Source organism: Anas acuta, chromosome 25 (genome assembly GCF_963932015.1).
Source record: "Anas acuta chromosome 25, bAnaAcu1.1, whole genome shotgun sequence".
Lineage (NCBI taxonomy): Eukaryota > Metazoa > Chordata > Aves > Anseriformes > Anatidae > Anas > Anas acuta.
In genome coordinates, this window is record NC_089003.1 from 374304 (window position 1) to 392593 (window position 18290).

The 18290-nt window shown below is 50.2% G+C and overlaps 1 protein-coding gene across 8 annotated transcripts in view; it reads left to right on the forward strand.

Annotated features, from left to right (window-relative positions):
• HOXB3 (homeobox B3) overlaps window positions 1-18290 on the forward strand; it is a 57408-nt gene that overhangs the window by 32575 nt on the left and 6543 nt on the right. For 4 of the 8 annotated variants that reach the window (XM_068661105.1, XM_068661104.1, XM_068661112.1 and 1 more), the window contains exons 2-3: window positions 935-1178; window positions 15329-15388. The gene's annotated coding sequence lies outside the window, so the exon portion shown is untranslated. Of the gene's footprint in view, window positions 1-934; window positions 1179-1273; window positions 4664-9250; window positions 10140-12463; window positions 13245-15328; window positions 15389-16913; window positions 17768-18290 lie in introns of those variants that run through there. The other 4 variants (XM_068661108.1, XM_068661109.1, XM_068661111.1 and 1 more) reach the window with 4 other exon arrangements.

Sequence of the window (18290 nt, forward strand, 5' to 3'; positions counted from 1 at the left end):
TAACTTAAAAAAAAATAATAAAATACTATTGTGAGCAGGGGGTCCGCAGGAGGAGGAAGGCCTCCACACCAGCTGAAGAAAATAATTGTTTTCCTATACTTCCCTATAAAAAAAAAAATACTTTATTTATTTACAGAATTCCTCCCCTCCCCCTCTCTTCAATCAGGACCGGAATATTCCCCTGCATTATTCTGAAATAAAGGCAGGGTTTGAAATATTTAGAGACAGAGTGTGTTTACGTGCTGTTGTTTTATTTGTAGTAAGTCACGACCACCTTGTAAATAAAGTGCACACAAAAATAACCCTTCCCCCACCTCAAACAAAGGACCGTTATATTTGTCTTTCTATTGAAATTTTAATCCTTTAAAATACTATTAATGTGGTGACATGAGTCAGATATAATACATGTTCAGACGTAGAAGAAAGAATTTATGTATATCTTTTTGGTTGACTATCACATTTTCAGAGAGAGCAACTGCAAACCTTTAGTTTCTCTCTCTCTCTCTTTTTTTTTTTTTTTCTCCAAAGAGGGTAGCAAGGGATGTATTTTATTGCAATGCCTAAGGTTGAGATGTGTTTATTTATTTATTACTGTTGGATTTTATGTTACTGTTTCTTTCTTTGATCTGCTGTGGATGTAAATAGGGTGTTATTTTCAAGATAGTGAACAGATCGAAGAGATCGTTCTTAAAAAAAAGGGGGGGGGGGGGGGGGGGGAAGCATATGCTTCCAGGAATGCAGGGTCTATAGAAAAAAAGCAAATCAAAGCTGGAAAGTATGAATAGAATAGAAGGGGAGAAGATTTCTATAGGACCTAAAAGTTCACAGCCATTATAAGCAGACAGAAGCCAAGAAAAATGCGAGAATTATACAGAAAATCATTAATCACTTCTTTTCTTTAAATACTTATCCTTTTCCCATTGTTATTCAACAGCAAATCTCCGCAGACCGTCTGTTGGGAAAAAAGCACCCGGAGTTCTACAAGAATCTTCAGGGGATATAATAATAATAATAATAAAATCTGGATCGTAAAGGTGAAAGCTTTATATCTGGGGGAGGAAAGCAAAACCAAAACCCCCAAGCTACCCCCTCCCCCAGAACTCTCACTTTGGAAGAAACCACCCAAACCATGAGGGCCGTCTCTGGGGCGTTGGAAAAAGGATGTGGGAGCGAACCAGGTAACAGAGCTGCTCTCTTGGCATGCATTTCTGATCGTTTTATTGCCTCCTCTCACGAGAAAGTTCGGGAAAAAAAAAAAAAAAGTTAAAAGCGGTCAGAAAAAAAAAAAAAAAAAAAAACAGAAAAAAAAAAAAAAAAACCAACACGTGAATGCTTGTGCGGGGTTTTCCTTCTGTTTTCTCATTTCGTTTTGACCCATTTGAGAGAGCAAGCAGAGAAAATTTGCAGGCGGGTTCCTTGTAGCAAGCGGGTTTTTCTCCTCGCTGTTAGGCTGTGCGTGTTTCGGGCTGCGGCGTCGTTTCTCCCTTTTGGGGTTTGGGGAGATGCCTCCTTTTTTCCTCGTCCCCCCTCCCTCCCGACAAAAGACCTCTCTGGGCACGGGCCGCTTTGAGAGGGTTTTGCGGAACGTCCCAGAGAAGCTGGGGCTACGCAGAGCACCGGGGGCGCGTTCTCGTCCGGGGGTGGGGTGGTCCTGGGGCGGCCCAGGAGTGTCGGCGCCACGGGGGTGCTGCTGCTCCGTGGGTGCTGCCCCAGCCCGAGCGGTGCGGAGGTGCGGCGGTGAAGAAAGGAGTGAAAATCGGGGAGGCAAAAGCCAGCTCTTGCCAGCGCCGATCGGGGGAGAGGGTTCACGCAGAGGACACGATTTCTAGGCGATTAGCTGTGCATTATAGCCAGGGACTGACCTCGCAAACCCTTGACCTCTCCGAGGCTGGACATTGTGCGGGGCAACTTCCCAGCCCGGAGTGGCCGGGGCGCAGCAAAACCCCGCGTGTGCGGAGCTCGCCGGCTCCGACCGGCCCCGCAGCGCCCGGGTGCCCCCGGCCTCTGGCGAGCCCCGCCGGGAGCAGGCGGCGAGCGAACGACGGGTGCAGGAAGGGCTCGGGGGTGCTGTGCTGCTGCTTATCGCGGTAGAAGCGTCGTCGTTCCAAGCCCAGGCCCAAAGGCAAAGCTTTCCCTTATTTCTCACGACTTCACTTCAAAGGGCTGAAAGCCCTCGGCTTTTGCTTGTTTGTCTGCTTCTTTGTAAGAGAGGAAGAGAGGAGAGGGGGAGAAAGGCCTTTGGGAAGCTGGGGTGGGACTGTGATTTGGCTTTGCACAGCTGACTGTTTGTTATTTGCTTTACAAAAATAATTTGGGGGAAAAGAAACAAAAAATCAAAACCGAGACACCCCCTAACCCTCCGCGGACAGTTTTCTCGTCCGGCGTCGCATCTCGCGTCTCATTTTCAGAAATTCCTTTGTTTCCGAGCGTCCCCCCCCCTCCCCCGCCCCTTCCCCCGGCGTTCCCGAGGCCGGGATGCGGAACCCCTTTGTTTTCTCTTGGTCCCCAAACCGGACAAAAACGGGTCCTGCGGGAGAGCGCAATCACGTAGTGCAGCCCCTACGGCCCGCCGAGATGCAGTTATCGGAGACAAGGGAAACCGAGGAAACCATCACAAAGAGGGACGCGCGCAGGGAAGCGGGGCCGCTCCTGCCCAGGTGCGGCGCGGGGCTCTTTAAAACGGCTGCGCCCGGAGAGCCGTGCCGGGGGTTCTCAGCCCCTCTGACAGATTTATGATGCGCAATAAGAACGGCGTGTTTAAATCTGTAAATCAATCTCGCTTTCTCACTATATAAACGTTCATTTTATCTTTAGAAAGAAAACGGCTTTGATCACGGCACCTCGGAGGGTGAAGCCGCTGTTTATGGCCATGTTTCCGACCCTTTGAACTGGGGGCTTTTAAAAACGAATGGGTGATTTTTTTGCATGAAACAAACCCAAAAATGCTAGAGGAGGTGCGGAGGAGGGTATCTGCCCCGTTTGCTGCCTTGGCTAGGTCCGTTGTGTTGTTGTGAGGTTTATTATTTTTTATTTTTTAACCGAATTCCAGTCGTAGGGACGCTTCATTTTATGGCTAAAGGGGAGACAAAAAAAAGTGATTGCGTGAAGCTGAAGTCGCGGCTTCTGAATTGACCTGAAGTTTCCATATAAACCTCCTGTTCCCCAAGAGTTTCCTCCCTCGTGAGACCCCTCTATCTCCCTTTAATCGGATTTTTCCCCGTTCTTTCCACACCTTGAGCCAAACGCTATCTCCCTACAACCTCTTCCACTCGATAAAATCGATTAAGAAATAATCGAGGGCTTTTGAAAACGAAGCGTTGCCTCGCTCACTGCTTTGCAGCGGGGGAGAACCAAGGCTGTCGTCCCCTTCTCCCCACGGTCGGCTTAACTGGTGAAACCCCGCTTTTAGGCTTTTAAATTAATTTCCACGTTTAATACGAGCTCCCTTCAAGCTTCATCCGTTCTGCGAAGATGGAGGGAGCACGGCAGCTCCCGGTACAGACGCCCCGTCGGGGGCTGCCGGGGTGCGTGAGGGGCTGCGGCGAGGGCTCTGCCCCCCTCCTGGGGAACCCGGTCGGCGGGGACACGGTGCAGGGCCTCCAGTGTCCCGCTGCTGCCCTCCCCCGGGAGGCGGCCCCAGGGCTGCTTCCCGTGGCCGCGCAGAGCCGCCGGGGCCGCGCGTTGGCTCCGCACCGAGCAGGCGGCCGGTGCCAGGGCTCCGCGGCTGCTCGGCGGCTGCTCCCGGTGGCCGCCTTTGTTGCTCAGGCTTTTTCAGGACCTTGTAGCTGGCACCTCTCTTCATAGTCACAATTTGATTTTTTTTTTTTTTTTTTCACATGCTGGGCAAACAGTGACAGCAGCGGGAAGAAAAGGCCTGGCAGTGAGACAGAGGGAATGGTGAGGTCTTTAAAACGTGGTACCAGGAGCATAAATATTCTCAGGTGGTTTCAACTCCAAAACAATTGTACTATTCAGCACAAGACTAGTAAAAATCTCGGTGTTGGGAAAAAAGAAAAGGAAAGGAAAGACAAAAAGTACGGTGTTGCTTAGCTGAGCCACGGTCCAGCAAGCTAACCTCCAGGAAAGGTTTAGAGAAGTGTTCAAATGCTCTCAACTTCAGGCAGGAAACAAGAGGAGGAAATAAACCTAAACCGGAGACCTTTACTAGGGAAGCGGATGAGAGTCGATTGCTGCGTGCCCCACACATCACATGCTCGCGCTGTGCCAGGCAGCCGTGCAACAGCCGTGGACAGGGGAGATGTCTGCAGCTCTAGGAAAGCTTCGCTCAGTTCGAAACTTAGTTAAAAAAATACTGTTCCGGTGGAAGGTCACAGTGGTCCTTTGAGTATGAAACTGAAAGACCCCCTTCCCCCTTCCCTATCACGTGATTCATTAAATAATTAATGCAGAGGTTGCAGAATAGATATGTATTCGTCAGGAAAATCGCAGACATGGTCTCCTTGTGTCTGACGTGAAATTCAACTGTCCTTTAAAAAACAAGCCTATAGCTGAGGGGAAAAAAAAAGAGAAAGAAAGAGAGGGGGAGAGAGAGAGAGAAAGGGGGAGAGGAGGAGAGAGGGAGAGAGGGAGAGGGAGAGGAGAGAGGAGTCTGCAATAAAACAATTCTCAGGAACCACGAAGCCACGCCGAGGGCTGGATTATTGTAAGTAGCAGGGGCTTCCCAATTCCTAGCGTGTCTATATGTCCATGTAAATTTATTGTTTGTTATTAATGTTATTGTCGTAAAATGTGACAAATAGCCGTCTTCATTTCCTCCCATTTCTCTTCACATGGTGGTATGTGTGTTTATACCCATCGAGGCATTTCATTGATATTTTTAGGAATATTCCTCTCTCTCCCTCCCTCTCCCTCTCTCTCTCCTCACAACCTTTTTTTCCCCCTTTCTTGATTTATTACAATAAACATGTCAGCAGCAGTGCGGCTGCCATTGTGTGTGTGTTTGTGAGAGAGTTGTGTTGTTTATAGTGGTGTCCAAGATAAATCATTTCTCGAGTGAAAATGATGTGCAAGCGATGATATTTTAGAGCGAGGATCTCTCTCTACCCCACTCCCTGGAGTTGATTATTTCAGACGATTTACAGTAATAGATCAGCAGCTAATATGAAAGCTCTGTAGCTGGGGGTCTTAAATTACAGCATCTGTGATTACCAATTAAGGAGAGATTTGTATAAATTTGGTAAACCCGGAACGCCTCATTGGCATATAAACCTAGTAAAAGAGCACGACCTTAATAAAAAAATTACAGTGCAGAGTCTAGCGCTGCAGCATCCTTTTATCAACGATAACTCATTTTCGTCCCACTTTCTCCCCGTTTCTTCCTCCCGTCCCCGGCAGAATGGGTTTCTTCGCTGGAAACAGGCACAGGTTTCTTTAGCAAAGCAAGGGAACTTCTCGAGGTGTCACACTTTAAATCAAACACGGAAATAGGGCTTAAAAGGCGAAAATGAAATTGCGTCGGGAAGCCCGAAGGTAGCTACCTCCAAGAGAGACACAAACGTGGTCTCAGGCAGGAGGGGGAGTTGGCCCGGAGACCCGGCACAATGGGGCTGCGGCAAGCGGGGCGCTGCCGGGGGACCCTGTCAGAGGCGGATCGCCTCGGGTCCTTCCAGCCACCCACCGCTGATAGCACCAGAAAGGGGAACCGACTCGTTGCTGGTAGTTCGTTGTTCTTTTACAGCAGGCGGATAACTGTGCTTGGCTTTCTAGAGCCCTGATCTCGCTAAGGCTGTGACGGTGATGGATGAAGAAATAGAGAATAATTTTCTTACGATGAAAGTTGGAGAAGGTGCTCCAAGGAATGCTTTATATTTAGGAATCCAAGCCTGTTATTTACCTCAGTAAAAGCAAAGCTCCGAGGAGTAATAGCTGTATAAATAAGCTTAAATGGTAGCAGAACCTGGCTGGCAGCTCTTACCTTTTTAACGATTGCTATGCAAAGCATAGCTGGACTGTAACAGGAAATTCCTTTTAAGCTACTGAGGTACGGTAGCGAAGCTGAAGCCTTGGGGATACGGTGCATGTCCCAGACCGGGGGCACTACTACCTGCCTTAATGTCAGCGCGGGGAGCGCAACCTCCGCGGAAAGTGAGATGTCAGGAGCCACGCACTGCCCTCCCTTCCCATCTCCGGACTGGACCAAATTGGTCCTAACCGGGAGTGTTGAAAGGGAAGGAGGAAGTGAGAGATCGCGTTTTTAAATATTTTACAAGCTCCAACATGCGAGGAGTCAATAAAACTGACAACAGGAGCAAAGATTAAATGTTCACACCGGATTCTCAGATGAGAATTCACCGCTTTCCCCCCCCCCCGCTTCCCTTCCCTTTCCTCCTCCCTGCTCACCAGCCAAGTCACCACACGAGTGGGGATATTTAACTCTGTCTGCTAGTGTAAACCTTTATGTAGCAAAATTAGAGCAACTCAGCGACTTTCATTAAATATTAAAGGAGATCCAGGGATGGTGACTGAGCCAGAAATGCAGCATCATTCTCTGTCATGCTCCGTATTAGTTTAAATTGTCGGCTTCAAATGGATGCAGACATCCTCCCCACTCGGTTCCCCCTTCCCACCCCATTTTAGTCGGTGACATTTTGGTTTGGTTTGTTGCCTTTTTTTTTTTTTTTTTTCTATTTGTTTGTTTCCTGGAGGCTTGGGATGTTGAGCGTGAGAAATTGGCACCTCGCGGGGGGCGGCTGTTGGCTCGGAGCGGGGGAGCCACCCGCAGGCCCCTGCCCTGGGCGGCCGCCCCGTCTGAATCAATCCTGGGCTTTATTGAGCCCCGTTCCGGCCGCCATTGTGCGGGAGTCGCCCTTCAATAATCAGGCGTCAGGAGATGGGGTGGACGGGTGCTGCCATGTCGTTCTGGCAGAACCCGTGGTGGGGACACGCCACTTCCCTGGCCCGGGTGGAGAGCCCCAGACCTTAAATAGGGCCTCAAAGGCCGCAGATCCTGAATAAGAGCCTCAGACCCCGATTAATAGGCGCAGAGCTGGGATAGGATCCCGGACGCTCGGTGAAAGCCCCGGACCCAGATCAGGAGCCCCAGACCCAGAAGAGCAGACCAAGACAGGGACGGGACCCCGAACCCGGGAGAAAAGCCTCAAACCTTGCAGGGTACCCCAGACCCAGGGAGGACGCAAGCACGGGAGGGGGAGCCCAGATCCAGGATGGGATCCGAGCTGGGCGGGTGTAAGGCAGAGCTCTAACAGCCCTGCCCATCGCGGGCTGGGGGCTGTAGGTGGGAGCTGGGGCGTTTGGGTTGCAAAACAGCCGTTGGCCAGGGGTCGGGACTGGGACGACACCCCACGGCTCAGGGCTTCCCGCTGCTCCCTGCACCCATGCCAGTCCCAGCCTCCTCCGCCAAAACAAATTTCTCCCCGCCGCCTTTACCGGAGGCCCGAGGGAAAGGACAGCGGGGTGTCCCCTCTCAGCACCGCCTCTCGCCGCCCAGCAGCTGCCCTGCTGGAAGCTTCCCCAGGCCCACTACCACAGCGAGCAAATCGTTCCTTACCACTGTTCCTTTATTAAGTTGTTGAAAGCGAGTTTTATAGAAAGTAGCTGTTGGGCGTTATAGTTACAAATGGTAGAAATAATATTCAAGAGACGGGAGGAGATAATAAGCTATTTCAAGTAGCTCAACCAAAGGCTGTTTCATTAATTTCTGTGCAATAAGCTTTCCTCCTTGCCTGTGTCATCTCTTCAGAAGTTCCTGGTCTATCAGTGCTGCGAATCCGTGTTTCTCACATCTCATCCCCAAAGAAACCTCCCTCCCTTCCCCTCTCGGCCAGACATACCCCATCTTTTCCCAGAGAGGAAGCTATTAACGTTGTAAATATGAGTCAACATCACCTTAATTCATAATTTATGGCAGGCGGTAGGAGAGAGTTATTAAGATCAAAGCCTTGCGGAGGGCGAGAGCTGCACGGCAGTAAGCGGAGCAGAGCACAGCAATAGCGGAGCGCAGCGCAGAGACCTGTGGGGCGGGCGCGGAGCGGCGGCGGGGGCGCGCGGCGCCTTCCCGCGAGGGGTGAGGGCAGCGGCGGCCCGGCACGGGTGGCGGGGGGTCCGGGCCGGTTCTCTGCGCGGATGCCGCTGCTGAAGCCAAGCGTCGCGGGGCAGCGCAGAACCGACGCAGGCCCGAGAAACCGCGGAAAAGGTCGCGGAGCTGATGCCAATTATGCTCCATTTTAATATGTAAAAAAGGGAGGCGAGCACGCTTCATGGGCAGACGAGACAGAAGGGAAAATCTGCTCGCTTTTCACTGAAATAGGAAAAGTCTAGAAACGGTGATGGTTTCCTTTGAAGTTTGCTCTCTCTCACACTTTGTCGGGAGGAGGGAGAAGAGAAAGGGGGGAGACGAAAGAAATAAAGGCAATAACCACTTTTCAACACTTCCCCGTGTGTAACCGACCCATTTGAAAAGGAAGGCTATAAATCAGAGGCGATGGTGGAGATTTGACTCTTTTTTTTTTTTTTTAATCGTGGATATAAGGGGAGGGGTTAAGAAGAAATTCCCTCTCCTTGCTATTTTGTCTCCTTTTGATGTCCGACTCAATGCGAAATATATCAATGCTTTATTGGCAGCAGTATCTAGAGGTCAGAAGAGAAGCCTGAAAACCTTCGGGTCAAATTCTCTCCGAGCACGTCCCGGTGAGATCAGTAAAGGATGGTAGACCGCAGCCTCTCGGCCTGTGGGGACGGGGAAAGGGACGGCCTCCCTTCCCCCCCCCAACCCCAGCTCCCGCGTCCGCCGCCCCTGGGGCGCCGGCAGCACCGCAGCGCTCGGAGCCTGCCTCGGGTCCGGGTTCCGGCCGCTCGCCTCTGCCCGGCTCGGGTGAGGGGTTCCGTGGGGAGGGTTTGATCCCCCCCATTCCCCCGGCTCCCGGCTTCAGAGCCGACGCCGCTCAATGTCACGCTCCCCCCTTCCACCAGCATCCCGATCTGTATTTCTTCTCCCTGGCAAAGTTGAGCCTAAAAATAACCTCCAGGGTCTGTTTTGTTGCTGCTGTTACCTATCCCTCTGAGGTGCAAACGCGAGAGTCAACAATATTACCTGGCAAAGGGCAAGGTTTAAAGGCGGGGTATTTACCCGGGTGCTACTGGAAGGGTGGGGGGAGAAGAGAAGAGAAGAGAAGAGAAGAGAAGAGAAGAGAAGAGAGAGAGAGAAGAGAAGAGAAGAGAAGAGAGAGAAGAGAAGAGAAGAGAAGAGAAGAGAGAGAAGAGAAGAGAAGAGAAAGAGAAGAGAAGAGAAGAGAAGAGAGAAGAAGAGAAGAGAAGAGAAGAGAAGAGAAGAGAAGAGAAGAGAAGAGAAGAGAAGAGAAGAGAAGAGAAGAGAAGAGAAGAGAAGAGAAGAGAAGAGAAGAGAAGAGAAGAGAAGAGAAGAGAAGAGAAGAGAAGAAGAGAAGAGAAGAGAAGAGAAGAGAAGAGAAGAGAAGGAAGAGAAGGAAGGAAAGAAAGACTCGATGGGTTTTGCATAACTTTTACCCTCCCCCTTCTGTCTCTTTCTTTCTTTTCTTCATTCGTTTCTTCCCTTTTCCCGGGACGAGACATATGGAATCAATTTTGAATCCTGACATTGAAGGCTGGCCAATTCCTACTGTCTCTAAAAACCAGAATCCATTTGGTTCTCTTCTCCCCAGCACCCCTTGTCACTCAGTATTATAACAGTCTTGCAACATTTTAAGTCTTTATAAAAAGAAACAGCTTTCCAGATAGATACCACGGATTCGTGAGTGGGGGAGGTTTGGTGGCTTTTTTTTTTTTTTTTTTTTTTTTTTAAGGGGAATGTGAGTACAACTGCCCCTCCCGACACCCCCATCTCATCCCCCTCCGCTCGGCATCTCTGCAAAGGGGCCGCATCCTTTCAATACTTTAAGCTGTTTTGGAAGAGTTTCTGGTTTTCTCCACGTCAAGTCAGTTCCGTTTGAATCGAGCGAGTCCAAAAAAATCAAAGCATCTTTGGAGAAAAAAATCGCGTCCGAGCAAGCTGTCAGCAAGATCCACCGGGGTGCAATAAAGTAGTTTCTTCTCTTCTCCATAATTTGGCTGCTTCAGTTGTGAATTCGCACCACCCTGATCCGGCTTCGATACTTCTTGAAGTCTTGGGTTGGACAGTAACGCAGGTAAGAAGTTAAAAAAAAATAAAAGAACGATGCCGCTCTGCCTTTCATATCTTCTCAGCTCCGACGCTGTGAGATATAATTAATTGCTCCGAAGGCTTTGACAGGCTTCTCCACCGGCCATCATGAGCTATAGCCGACTTTCTCCTGGTAACAAATTAGACTGATGCCTCGGGAGCAGGACTGGGGAAGCTGAAGCTGAGCAAAAATTATCTCGCACGGTCCATAACCGAGACCGGCCACAAACTGTTTCCAAGTGCGTGTTTACTCGTGAAGTTTGTCCGGGACACATTTGTTAAAATTTAGCACCTCCCTCGTTTGAAAAAGAAACTACAAAAGCCCATTGGAAAAGCGGGGGTGTTAAGCTGAAGAATGTATGTGATGGTGATTTATGGCCCCACAGAGGTTTTGTTTACTTGAAGTAGACCTTAATTACAACGGCTTTTAATAAATAAATAAATACATAAGTAATCCAAGATCTGTGTATGTCCATAGTAGGCTTTCCCTTCCCAGGTCTGGTTGTAGGGGCCAGATGTGACGACAAAACGTCTGGTTAGTTGAGCTGCTCGTCCTTTTAGCCGTCCAGTGCATTTGACCGAAATGGGTAAGAGACTCAAACATTTGTCATAGAAGTGGTGGCTACTCGGGGAGTCCGACCTACTCGGGGAGCTCGAAAATATCAAGCTTTTAAAAAGAGGCAAAGTTAGTTTTTGTCAGGGAGAGATGTGTCCTCGAAAACGGTTCATTTCGCTCAAATGCAATTTCTGTGATTGAAAGGGAAACGCTCGGGAGGGCGAATTTTCGCGTGGGAATATTGAGTGCAGTGGTCTGCGGATTTGTGCTCTTCGTTTCTGGCTAAAAAATCCATCTCCCACACACGTTCTTCCCCCACGCCGTGAGCTTCCGATTTCATTTCAAGAGTGAGACAATAAAATCGGTTGCATGGGGAGGGAGGAGGGTAGGTGGAAGAGTGAGGGAGAAATCGAATTAAACGCGGAAAGTTTTCTAAATATATACGTGTGTGTGCTGTCTGTTCTCCTTTGATTCCTTTCCCTTTAGAACAAGATAATAACTCAGTCCCCTGGACAAGTTGCCAGTTCTAAAAATGTCCTCATACAATGTGAAACTGGAAAAGTTTTGACTCAGTGTCTAATATTTCCCGAGGCGAACTGGTATATTGGCAGAGAGCACGAGCTTGGATACACAAGTGTCTGTGTTTTTTTTTTTTTTTTTTTTCCCTGAAAATTGCTTTGCATTAAATTTCCTCAGCTTCAGAATTATCTTTACTCGCCTCCAGCTAAACTTGATTTTTTTTTTTTTTACCAAGCGCTTGATCTGTTGGCGAATGAAATCTGAGAAGAAACCGCAGGCCCTAAGTGGCCGTAATTTAATTGATTTTATCATAAATCATCAACTTCATGAAGAAGCAAAGTTTTCATTGAAGTAAATTGATATTAATGGACACTTTCTGAAATCTAGCCATATAGATCTGTATGTTGTTGGTCCTCCCACTTCTCTTTTGGGACAGGAGATTTGGGTAGGGGAGTATTTTTCCACACTTCTATCTTTTTTTCTCCTACTCTCCCTAAAAACGATTTATTGCAGCGTGGGGGATCTGATCCCTGGCGTGGCGAGGTGGGGGGGGAGCTAGAAGCTCTGTTCCTCTTTGTGGCATTTCACAGCAAGGCCGAAATCCGGGAGCACCGAAACGAGGCTCTTCTGGGTGGATGAACATCGAGCAGCTGGGTTTCTTTGGGTTGTTCCCTTAGCTAGGTTGTCCGCTCTGCCCATGGGTTTGGGGGCGTCGGGATGTGGTATTTCTGGAAAAAACACGTGCGTTGCAGCGAGGTGCATCCCGGCTCGGCCAGCCTTGCTCCCATCCGTGTTAAAAATAAAAATAGGATTTAAAACCTCCTCTTCCATCTGCCTGTCCTATCCTGTGTTAAACATTATTGTTCCCAAAACTTCCCCTCCTAATTAAAAATTAACTAAGAACCCGGGAAAGAAGGGAGCCCTTTGATATGGTGATAAGTTTGACAGACCAAATACCCATACAGTAAGAGAGGATTTTAGCAAAGGGCAGTGGCTCTGTTATGTGCCCATTGGTGGCCGTCTGTGAGGTGACTGCAGAGATGTACACTGAGAGGAGAATGCGGGACTCGGTGGTATCCTTATGGTTGCCTACAGAAGATAAATATTCGGTGAAAACATTTTATCAATTTCGGTGAAAGAACATTCTTTCTCCTGAGAATCCCTGTTCAAAAATTGTTAGTCTCTGTGAATTATCACTTGGAAGAAGGTAAAATGGAGCTTATTTCTTCTCCCAGGTTCCTTCTCCCCCATGCTCAGACCGTCTTCCAGCGACAGCCAGGTCCCGGATTCAGGCGAGTACCACTGCAAAAATAACCAAATTTCTTCCTTTTCTCACAGAAGCAACCACGGTGGTAGTGTGGATGCCTGGCCCTCCTGGGAGGCGAAGGAAGGGCAGTGGGAGAAAAGCTTTGAATCCTCAAATCCTCATTCTTTCTTTCGCGGGGAGGGGAAGGGGGAGGTAGCCTGGAAGAGGGGCGAGGAGCCCATCCCCAAGGCCTCCGAGCGCTGTCCCGCCGCCGGCACGGCAGAGAAGCCCCCCCCGCTTCTCCTGTCCCCTAACCCCGGGTGTTTCCCCTCTGTCACCGTCGCCTTCGCCGTTTGGCTGGACGCCGAGGCTTTGGGAGCGGTGTTTGTTGCGGTCGCTTTCCTCGTTAGTGTTTGTTCGTCTCCTTCGCTTTCAGGACAAAAGATTAAAAGGGGGGCGGTGTAGAATTAAAGAGAGCGAGAGAGAGAGAGAGAGAGAAGAACGAGCAGCTGGAGCTCCCCAAACCCAGGCCAGCCCCAGCTGCGGCGGCAGGGAGCAAGGGGCATCGGCTGCCTGGGAAGTTTGGGAAATTTGCTGATGGGGGAATTTGTGCGACTGGAGGGGGAGCCGGTCATTTACCAATTCTGTATAAAATAGGGGAAAGGTTGACGTGTCCCAGTCACGTGAGCACATAATTCAAGCTATTATTTTGGCATTTGGAGTGGGGGTGGAGAAGAAAAGCGGGGATGGTGATTCCCAGCCCGCCTCCGGTGAGCCGCTCCCCAAACACCCATGTGCACCCGCTGGAACCGCAGCCTCGCTCACCCCAAACCCGCCCCAAACCCACCCCATCCCGACCCCGCCGCAGGTTTTGGCGACCGGGCGGGAGAGTGGTGGTGCGGGGGACGCGAGGATGCGAGAGGCTGTGGGGGGGGGGCGGCTGGAGTCTGCGGGGGACTGCGGGGCTGCCGGGGGGGTGCGAGAGGCTGCGGGGCTGCTGGGGGTGCGGGCGTGCCGGGCACCCATCCCGCAGCAGCCTGGGAGCGGCGCGGAGCCGGGCGTTGGTTTGTTTTGTTGTTTTTTTTGGAGACAATTCAAAAGCACTTCCGCTGAGCGATCGTTAACCTGGTGAGTTATTGCTCCTCTAAGCAAAGGTCATGGGGAGAAAAAGGTCTAATCTGTCAAGGAAAAAACACTGCTCACTCAGGTTCATTTTGATTTCTTATCCGGGCTGGCTTCTGTTTGGGGTTTAAGGAGGTCCTGGACCTTTCGTAACTCTCCCCTCCCTCGGGTTCTCTGAGGAATGGGAGCGTGGAAACCCAGACTCCTTCAGACCAAAACAAAAAGGACCGAGGGAGGCTGAGCAGCCCCCGGGGAGACGGTGGGTGCCGCGGGGGCCTCCACCCTGCCCCAGTGAGGGCCGAGCAGGGGCTGAGTGGGATCCGCACCGCCTCTGAGAGAGAAATTAATGCAAAGCAGATAGAGCAAAGCCCCCCAGTCAAAACAAAGAACACCGGGGGAAAAACTCGCTCCATCCATCGCTCTCCTGCCTTTACTGCAAGGGAATAAATTAAAAACAATGAAAAACAAACAGCTCCACGCCCCCGAAGCCGTTATTTACGTCAAATCCTTTCTGTTTGTTTGTTTGTTTCCCTTTTCCCCTCCTCCCTCCTGCAACCACTCCAAATAAACGCGATTTTCCTCTTTCTCCACCTTTCGGTCTGCCCACTTCTCCCGGGCCCGGCGTGGGAGGAACTTGGGAGGAACTTGCCGAGACTCAGATTTCGTTTGCTGAGTTCACAACGCAGAAAGGGTGGTGATTTTTTTTCCCCTCTTTACAAATCTCTGTGTGTACTCTTCAGAGGGAACTGAAAAGCCCAGTTAACTGGGGAAAGTTGTGATGTAAGTGGAATATTGCCAAACTGTGTATTAAAGTGTGCGCTCGTGTAATAATAATACCAATAAAAATACAGCTATGGGCCGCCGACTAGAGAAGGTCACGAGCATCCGCGGGTGATTTATGGACTCGGGGATGTTGTCACAAGCAGAGTAGGGGTGTGAGGGGAACATTTTTATTTGAGATTAATAACATCAACATACAGAACGGAAACGGGATTATTAAAGCGACTGAATGTTTCCCAAAACGAAAATATTTTTAAATGAGATTGCTTTTTCTTTATTCCCTTCTTTTCCCTCTCTGAGTCCTTCCTGCGAACGTGGCGGCGGTAAATCTCGGTGTGGCTTTAAAAACATTACGGTTTGATATCGTTAATTCTGATGCCAAATCTCTGCTGTGCGAGCTGTGTCCTCGTACACCATAAAGCATCCCTCCCTTCCCCCCCGCCCCTTCGTGGCGATCCTCCGACCAAACTGGAGTGCACGAAAGAACAGCCCCCCCCGGCCCCCTTCCTAATTCCCAGTCCTTCAGGAAAGCGGCCTCGTGCTTTCCCCGATGTTTTCCTGTCCTTGGATCCGCCTGTGCTTAATCCCGAGCCCCCCGGCCCCGCCGCCTGTTTTGCCAGCGCGGCCCCCGGCGACCAGTCCCGCGGGGGCAGCCAGGCGGCCGCATCAGGGTTTTAAGGCAATAAACCCCAAAAGACCCGTGCCCCCTCCCCACCCTCCCCCCCCGCACAACTCGGGTACGAACGCGCAGCGAGCGGTGCGCTCCCTGGAAATGCCGTGGCGGCTCGGATGAGAAGTAACCTCCGAGGGGAAATGCTGGGGCTTTTGTTATTAGAGCCTGTCTTCTCCCCCATTTCCACCCAACATTTCGCTGTTTGATGAATTCCCTTTGCATTCCCTTGTCCACGCTTTTCTGACCGAAGTTTCATACTTTTTTCTTCCCCCCCTTCAGTTCTCCTTTCTCAAACTCCACCACAGCCTCGTATTTGCTGGACCGGACATCCGAGAATTGGTGAGTTTTGCTGAATATCCTACCTGGTCCCTCTCCCTCTGTCCGTCTCTCTGCATCAGCCTTGCAAGCCATTCCTGCTGCAGTCACCCAGCGTGACCCCCCCCCCCCCACCTGCACGGAGCACGGTGCTCGGGATCTCACTATTTTCATTTTGCTACTTGCTTGTCTTTAAACTTTGTGATTTATGGCCGTAACTTTGAGGGAGTGTTTTAAATGGAAGATATTTCCTGTACTCCCTTTGAAGGGAAAGCCAGTCAGATTGCAACATTTGCTGCTAATTTTGTGCGAGGGAGTTACATTTTAAAGAAAAATAAGCTGCAACCGAAACAAAGATGGTAATACACAGCGAGCCTAAAAACTCTTTAGAAAAACTCAACACATAAACGTGCAACGACCTTTTTTTTTTTTTTTTTTTTTTTCCGGCTGCCAGTTAAAGCAAAATTTTGCACTTCAGAGGAGTTACTTGCAGAACCCGAGATACTTCTGATTGCCTAGGTACCATAATAAGTCAGCGGACATCCATATTCAGAAACCTACAGAGTACTTCACCTACAGAGAAGTCTTTAAAAAGAGTCCGAGACAGTTTTTCCTCTCTCCTTTCCTGGAGTTTTAGCGCTGGGGGCTCCAAAATATGAACTAACTTGTAGCAGAGGATTTATTTTGGAGCAGTTTATAAAAAGTCACACGGGGATAAAAAATCGCAATAGGGATGTCCCCGGTCGAAACTCTCACTTCAGGGATCTGAACGCTGCAGTCAGAACAATAGCTGGAAACACCGTAGTCCTTGGGATAACACTTTATCCATCACCTAGAAAATTGTGGCTGTCCAACTCAGAGTTAAATCCTCTCAAAACTCAAATGTTTGCTTGGACATCCTTCTTTCCCTTTTCCAGAGTCACTCGCCCAAGCTGAAAAAAAAAAAAAAAAAAAAAAAAAGGCGATACAGCCCCCCAGCCGGTGTATGCCTTCCCCACGAAGTCCACAGAGCCCTTCTGGTCACTCCTTGTCTTGTTGCTAAACGTAAATCCCCCCCGTCAGCACTTAGCCGAAGGAGCGAGCGGCAGAATTAAAGGAGGGAAGATAATCGCGATGGGCAACAAAAGTACCACTTAAAACAACAACAACAAAAAAGTGCAGACACCTAAATTCTTTGCCCTGCCTTCCTCCCACTCGCCAGCCCCTCCTCGTCACGGACGCTCCCCAGAACGCAGCTCGGCGAGTTTCTGGGAGCGGAGGAAGGCGTGCGCCTCGGGCCGGGTACCCCGAGTGGCACCCGTGGCTGCCCCAGCACCCGGCCTCAGCCTTCGCGGCCCCCCGGTGCTCGCGCCCCGAACCCCCGAGCTCGCCCCCGCGAGGCCGGGAGCCGCCCGCAGGCAGCGGCCGGGACGCGAACTCCGCGCGAGTTCCGCGGGCCCCCCCCGGCTCCCCCCGCGCCCCGGAGAGGCTGCGGGGCCGCCCCCAGCCCCCCCGCCCCAGCCCCCAGCCCCCCCTCGGCTCTGGGCCGTCTCGGGGGGGGCCTCTCGCCGCCGAAGGGCCGCGGAGGGGCAGCGGCGGCTGTTGAAAGCGCCGCGACTGCAGCCGGCAACGGGGGGGGGACACACCATGACTATGTTGAAACGGTTTATTAGCATAAATTGACACCTAATTGTTAAACACGTGAATCAAAGGCAAGCTTTGCTATCTTTCTGTCTAGGCCTCTGTCCACCACGTCTGCAATTAGCATAATTTTTCACTAGTGACGCTGTTTGGGAGGCTCGTTGGCTTTGCCCAGCAATCCAGTCCAAATCTTTATTTTTAAATATCCCCTCCGTTTTATTTCCCCCTCGCCCCCCGCCCTCCCCTTAGCCTGGATTCTTTTCGTTATTATTTTAATCCTAGCCAAGCACTGCATAGTTAAAAAGGGGGGGGGGGGGGGGGGGGTTGTGTTCAGCTTTTCTTTCTTTCTTTTTTTTTTTTTTTTTTTTTTCCCTTCTCCTTTCCCTTCTTCCCCTTTGCTGTGGTAAAGCAGAGGCCATTGTTATCAGTGAGCAGAGCGTACCAGTCTATAGGGCAACTAGAATCTCAGGGTTTGTCCATTCAAAGCCCTCAGTTTTTCTGCACATCTTGGAAGCTGGAAAGCATCTTGATTTTTTTTTTCTTCCCAAACGGAGACAGAGACAATTTGAGCTGCCGTAACAGAAAGCTCCACTGGCTGAGCCCCCTCCCCCCTGTTTTGGCTTTTTTTTTATACATTTATATATACATATGCTGGATTTTTTCCTCTCGCGTACTCCTTTAACGTTTTTAAAGGAAGGGGGTCATTCCTTGCTTATTGATTGCGTGGATGCTGGATGTGAAAATATATTATGTCTGCCTGTGCTTTGCTCGTCAGAGACTAAGGTAAGCCGGACTCAAATAGGCTATCACTTTGTGAATGGCGGAGTATATGTCCCAATGATTTATGACCATATGACTCCAATCTCGGTTCAAGAAGAGTTCACAAGCTTTAAGCTTCCTTCCACGCAGAGGCTCTTTTGCAGCCCTCATCCAGGGCCTTTTCCTCTGCTTTATAACTGGGGAGTTCTGCTTGGTGTGAAGCTCGGTTGTGGGGGAGGGAAAAGGGAAATTTTAGGAATGTGTCTCTATTTTCCAGGCATATGCACCGCACGGCAGTCGCTGGGATCTGAGGTCTTTCTCAGCAGCCGACTTATTGTTAAGGGCATGTGTAGAATATTTATTATCGATAATAATTGAAATTAAACACCGGGCTATTCCTGTTTTCACCGGCTCCGGGCAATATTCCTTGGGAGGGGGCGGGGAGAGGGGAAAGGCGCTGCTCTTCTTCATAAACAGAGCCAGGTCGGGAATTTAGGATTTCCAACATGGAGGGAACGGTTTTACAGAGGAAGACATCCGCCTTAGA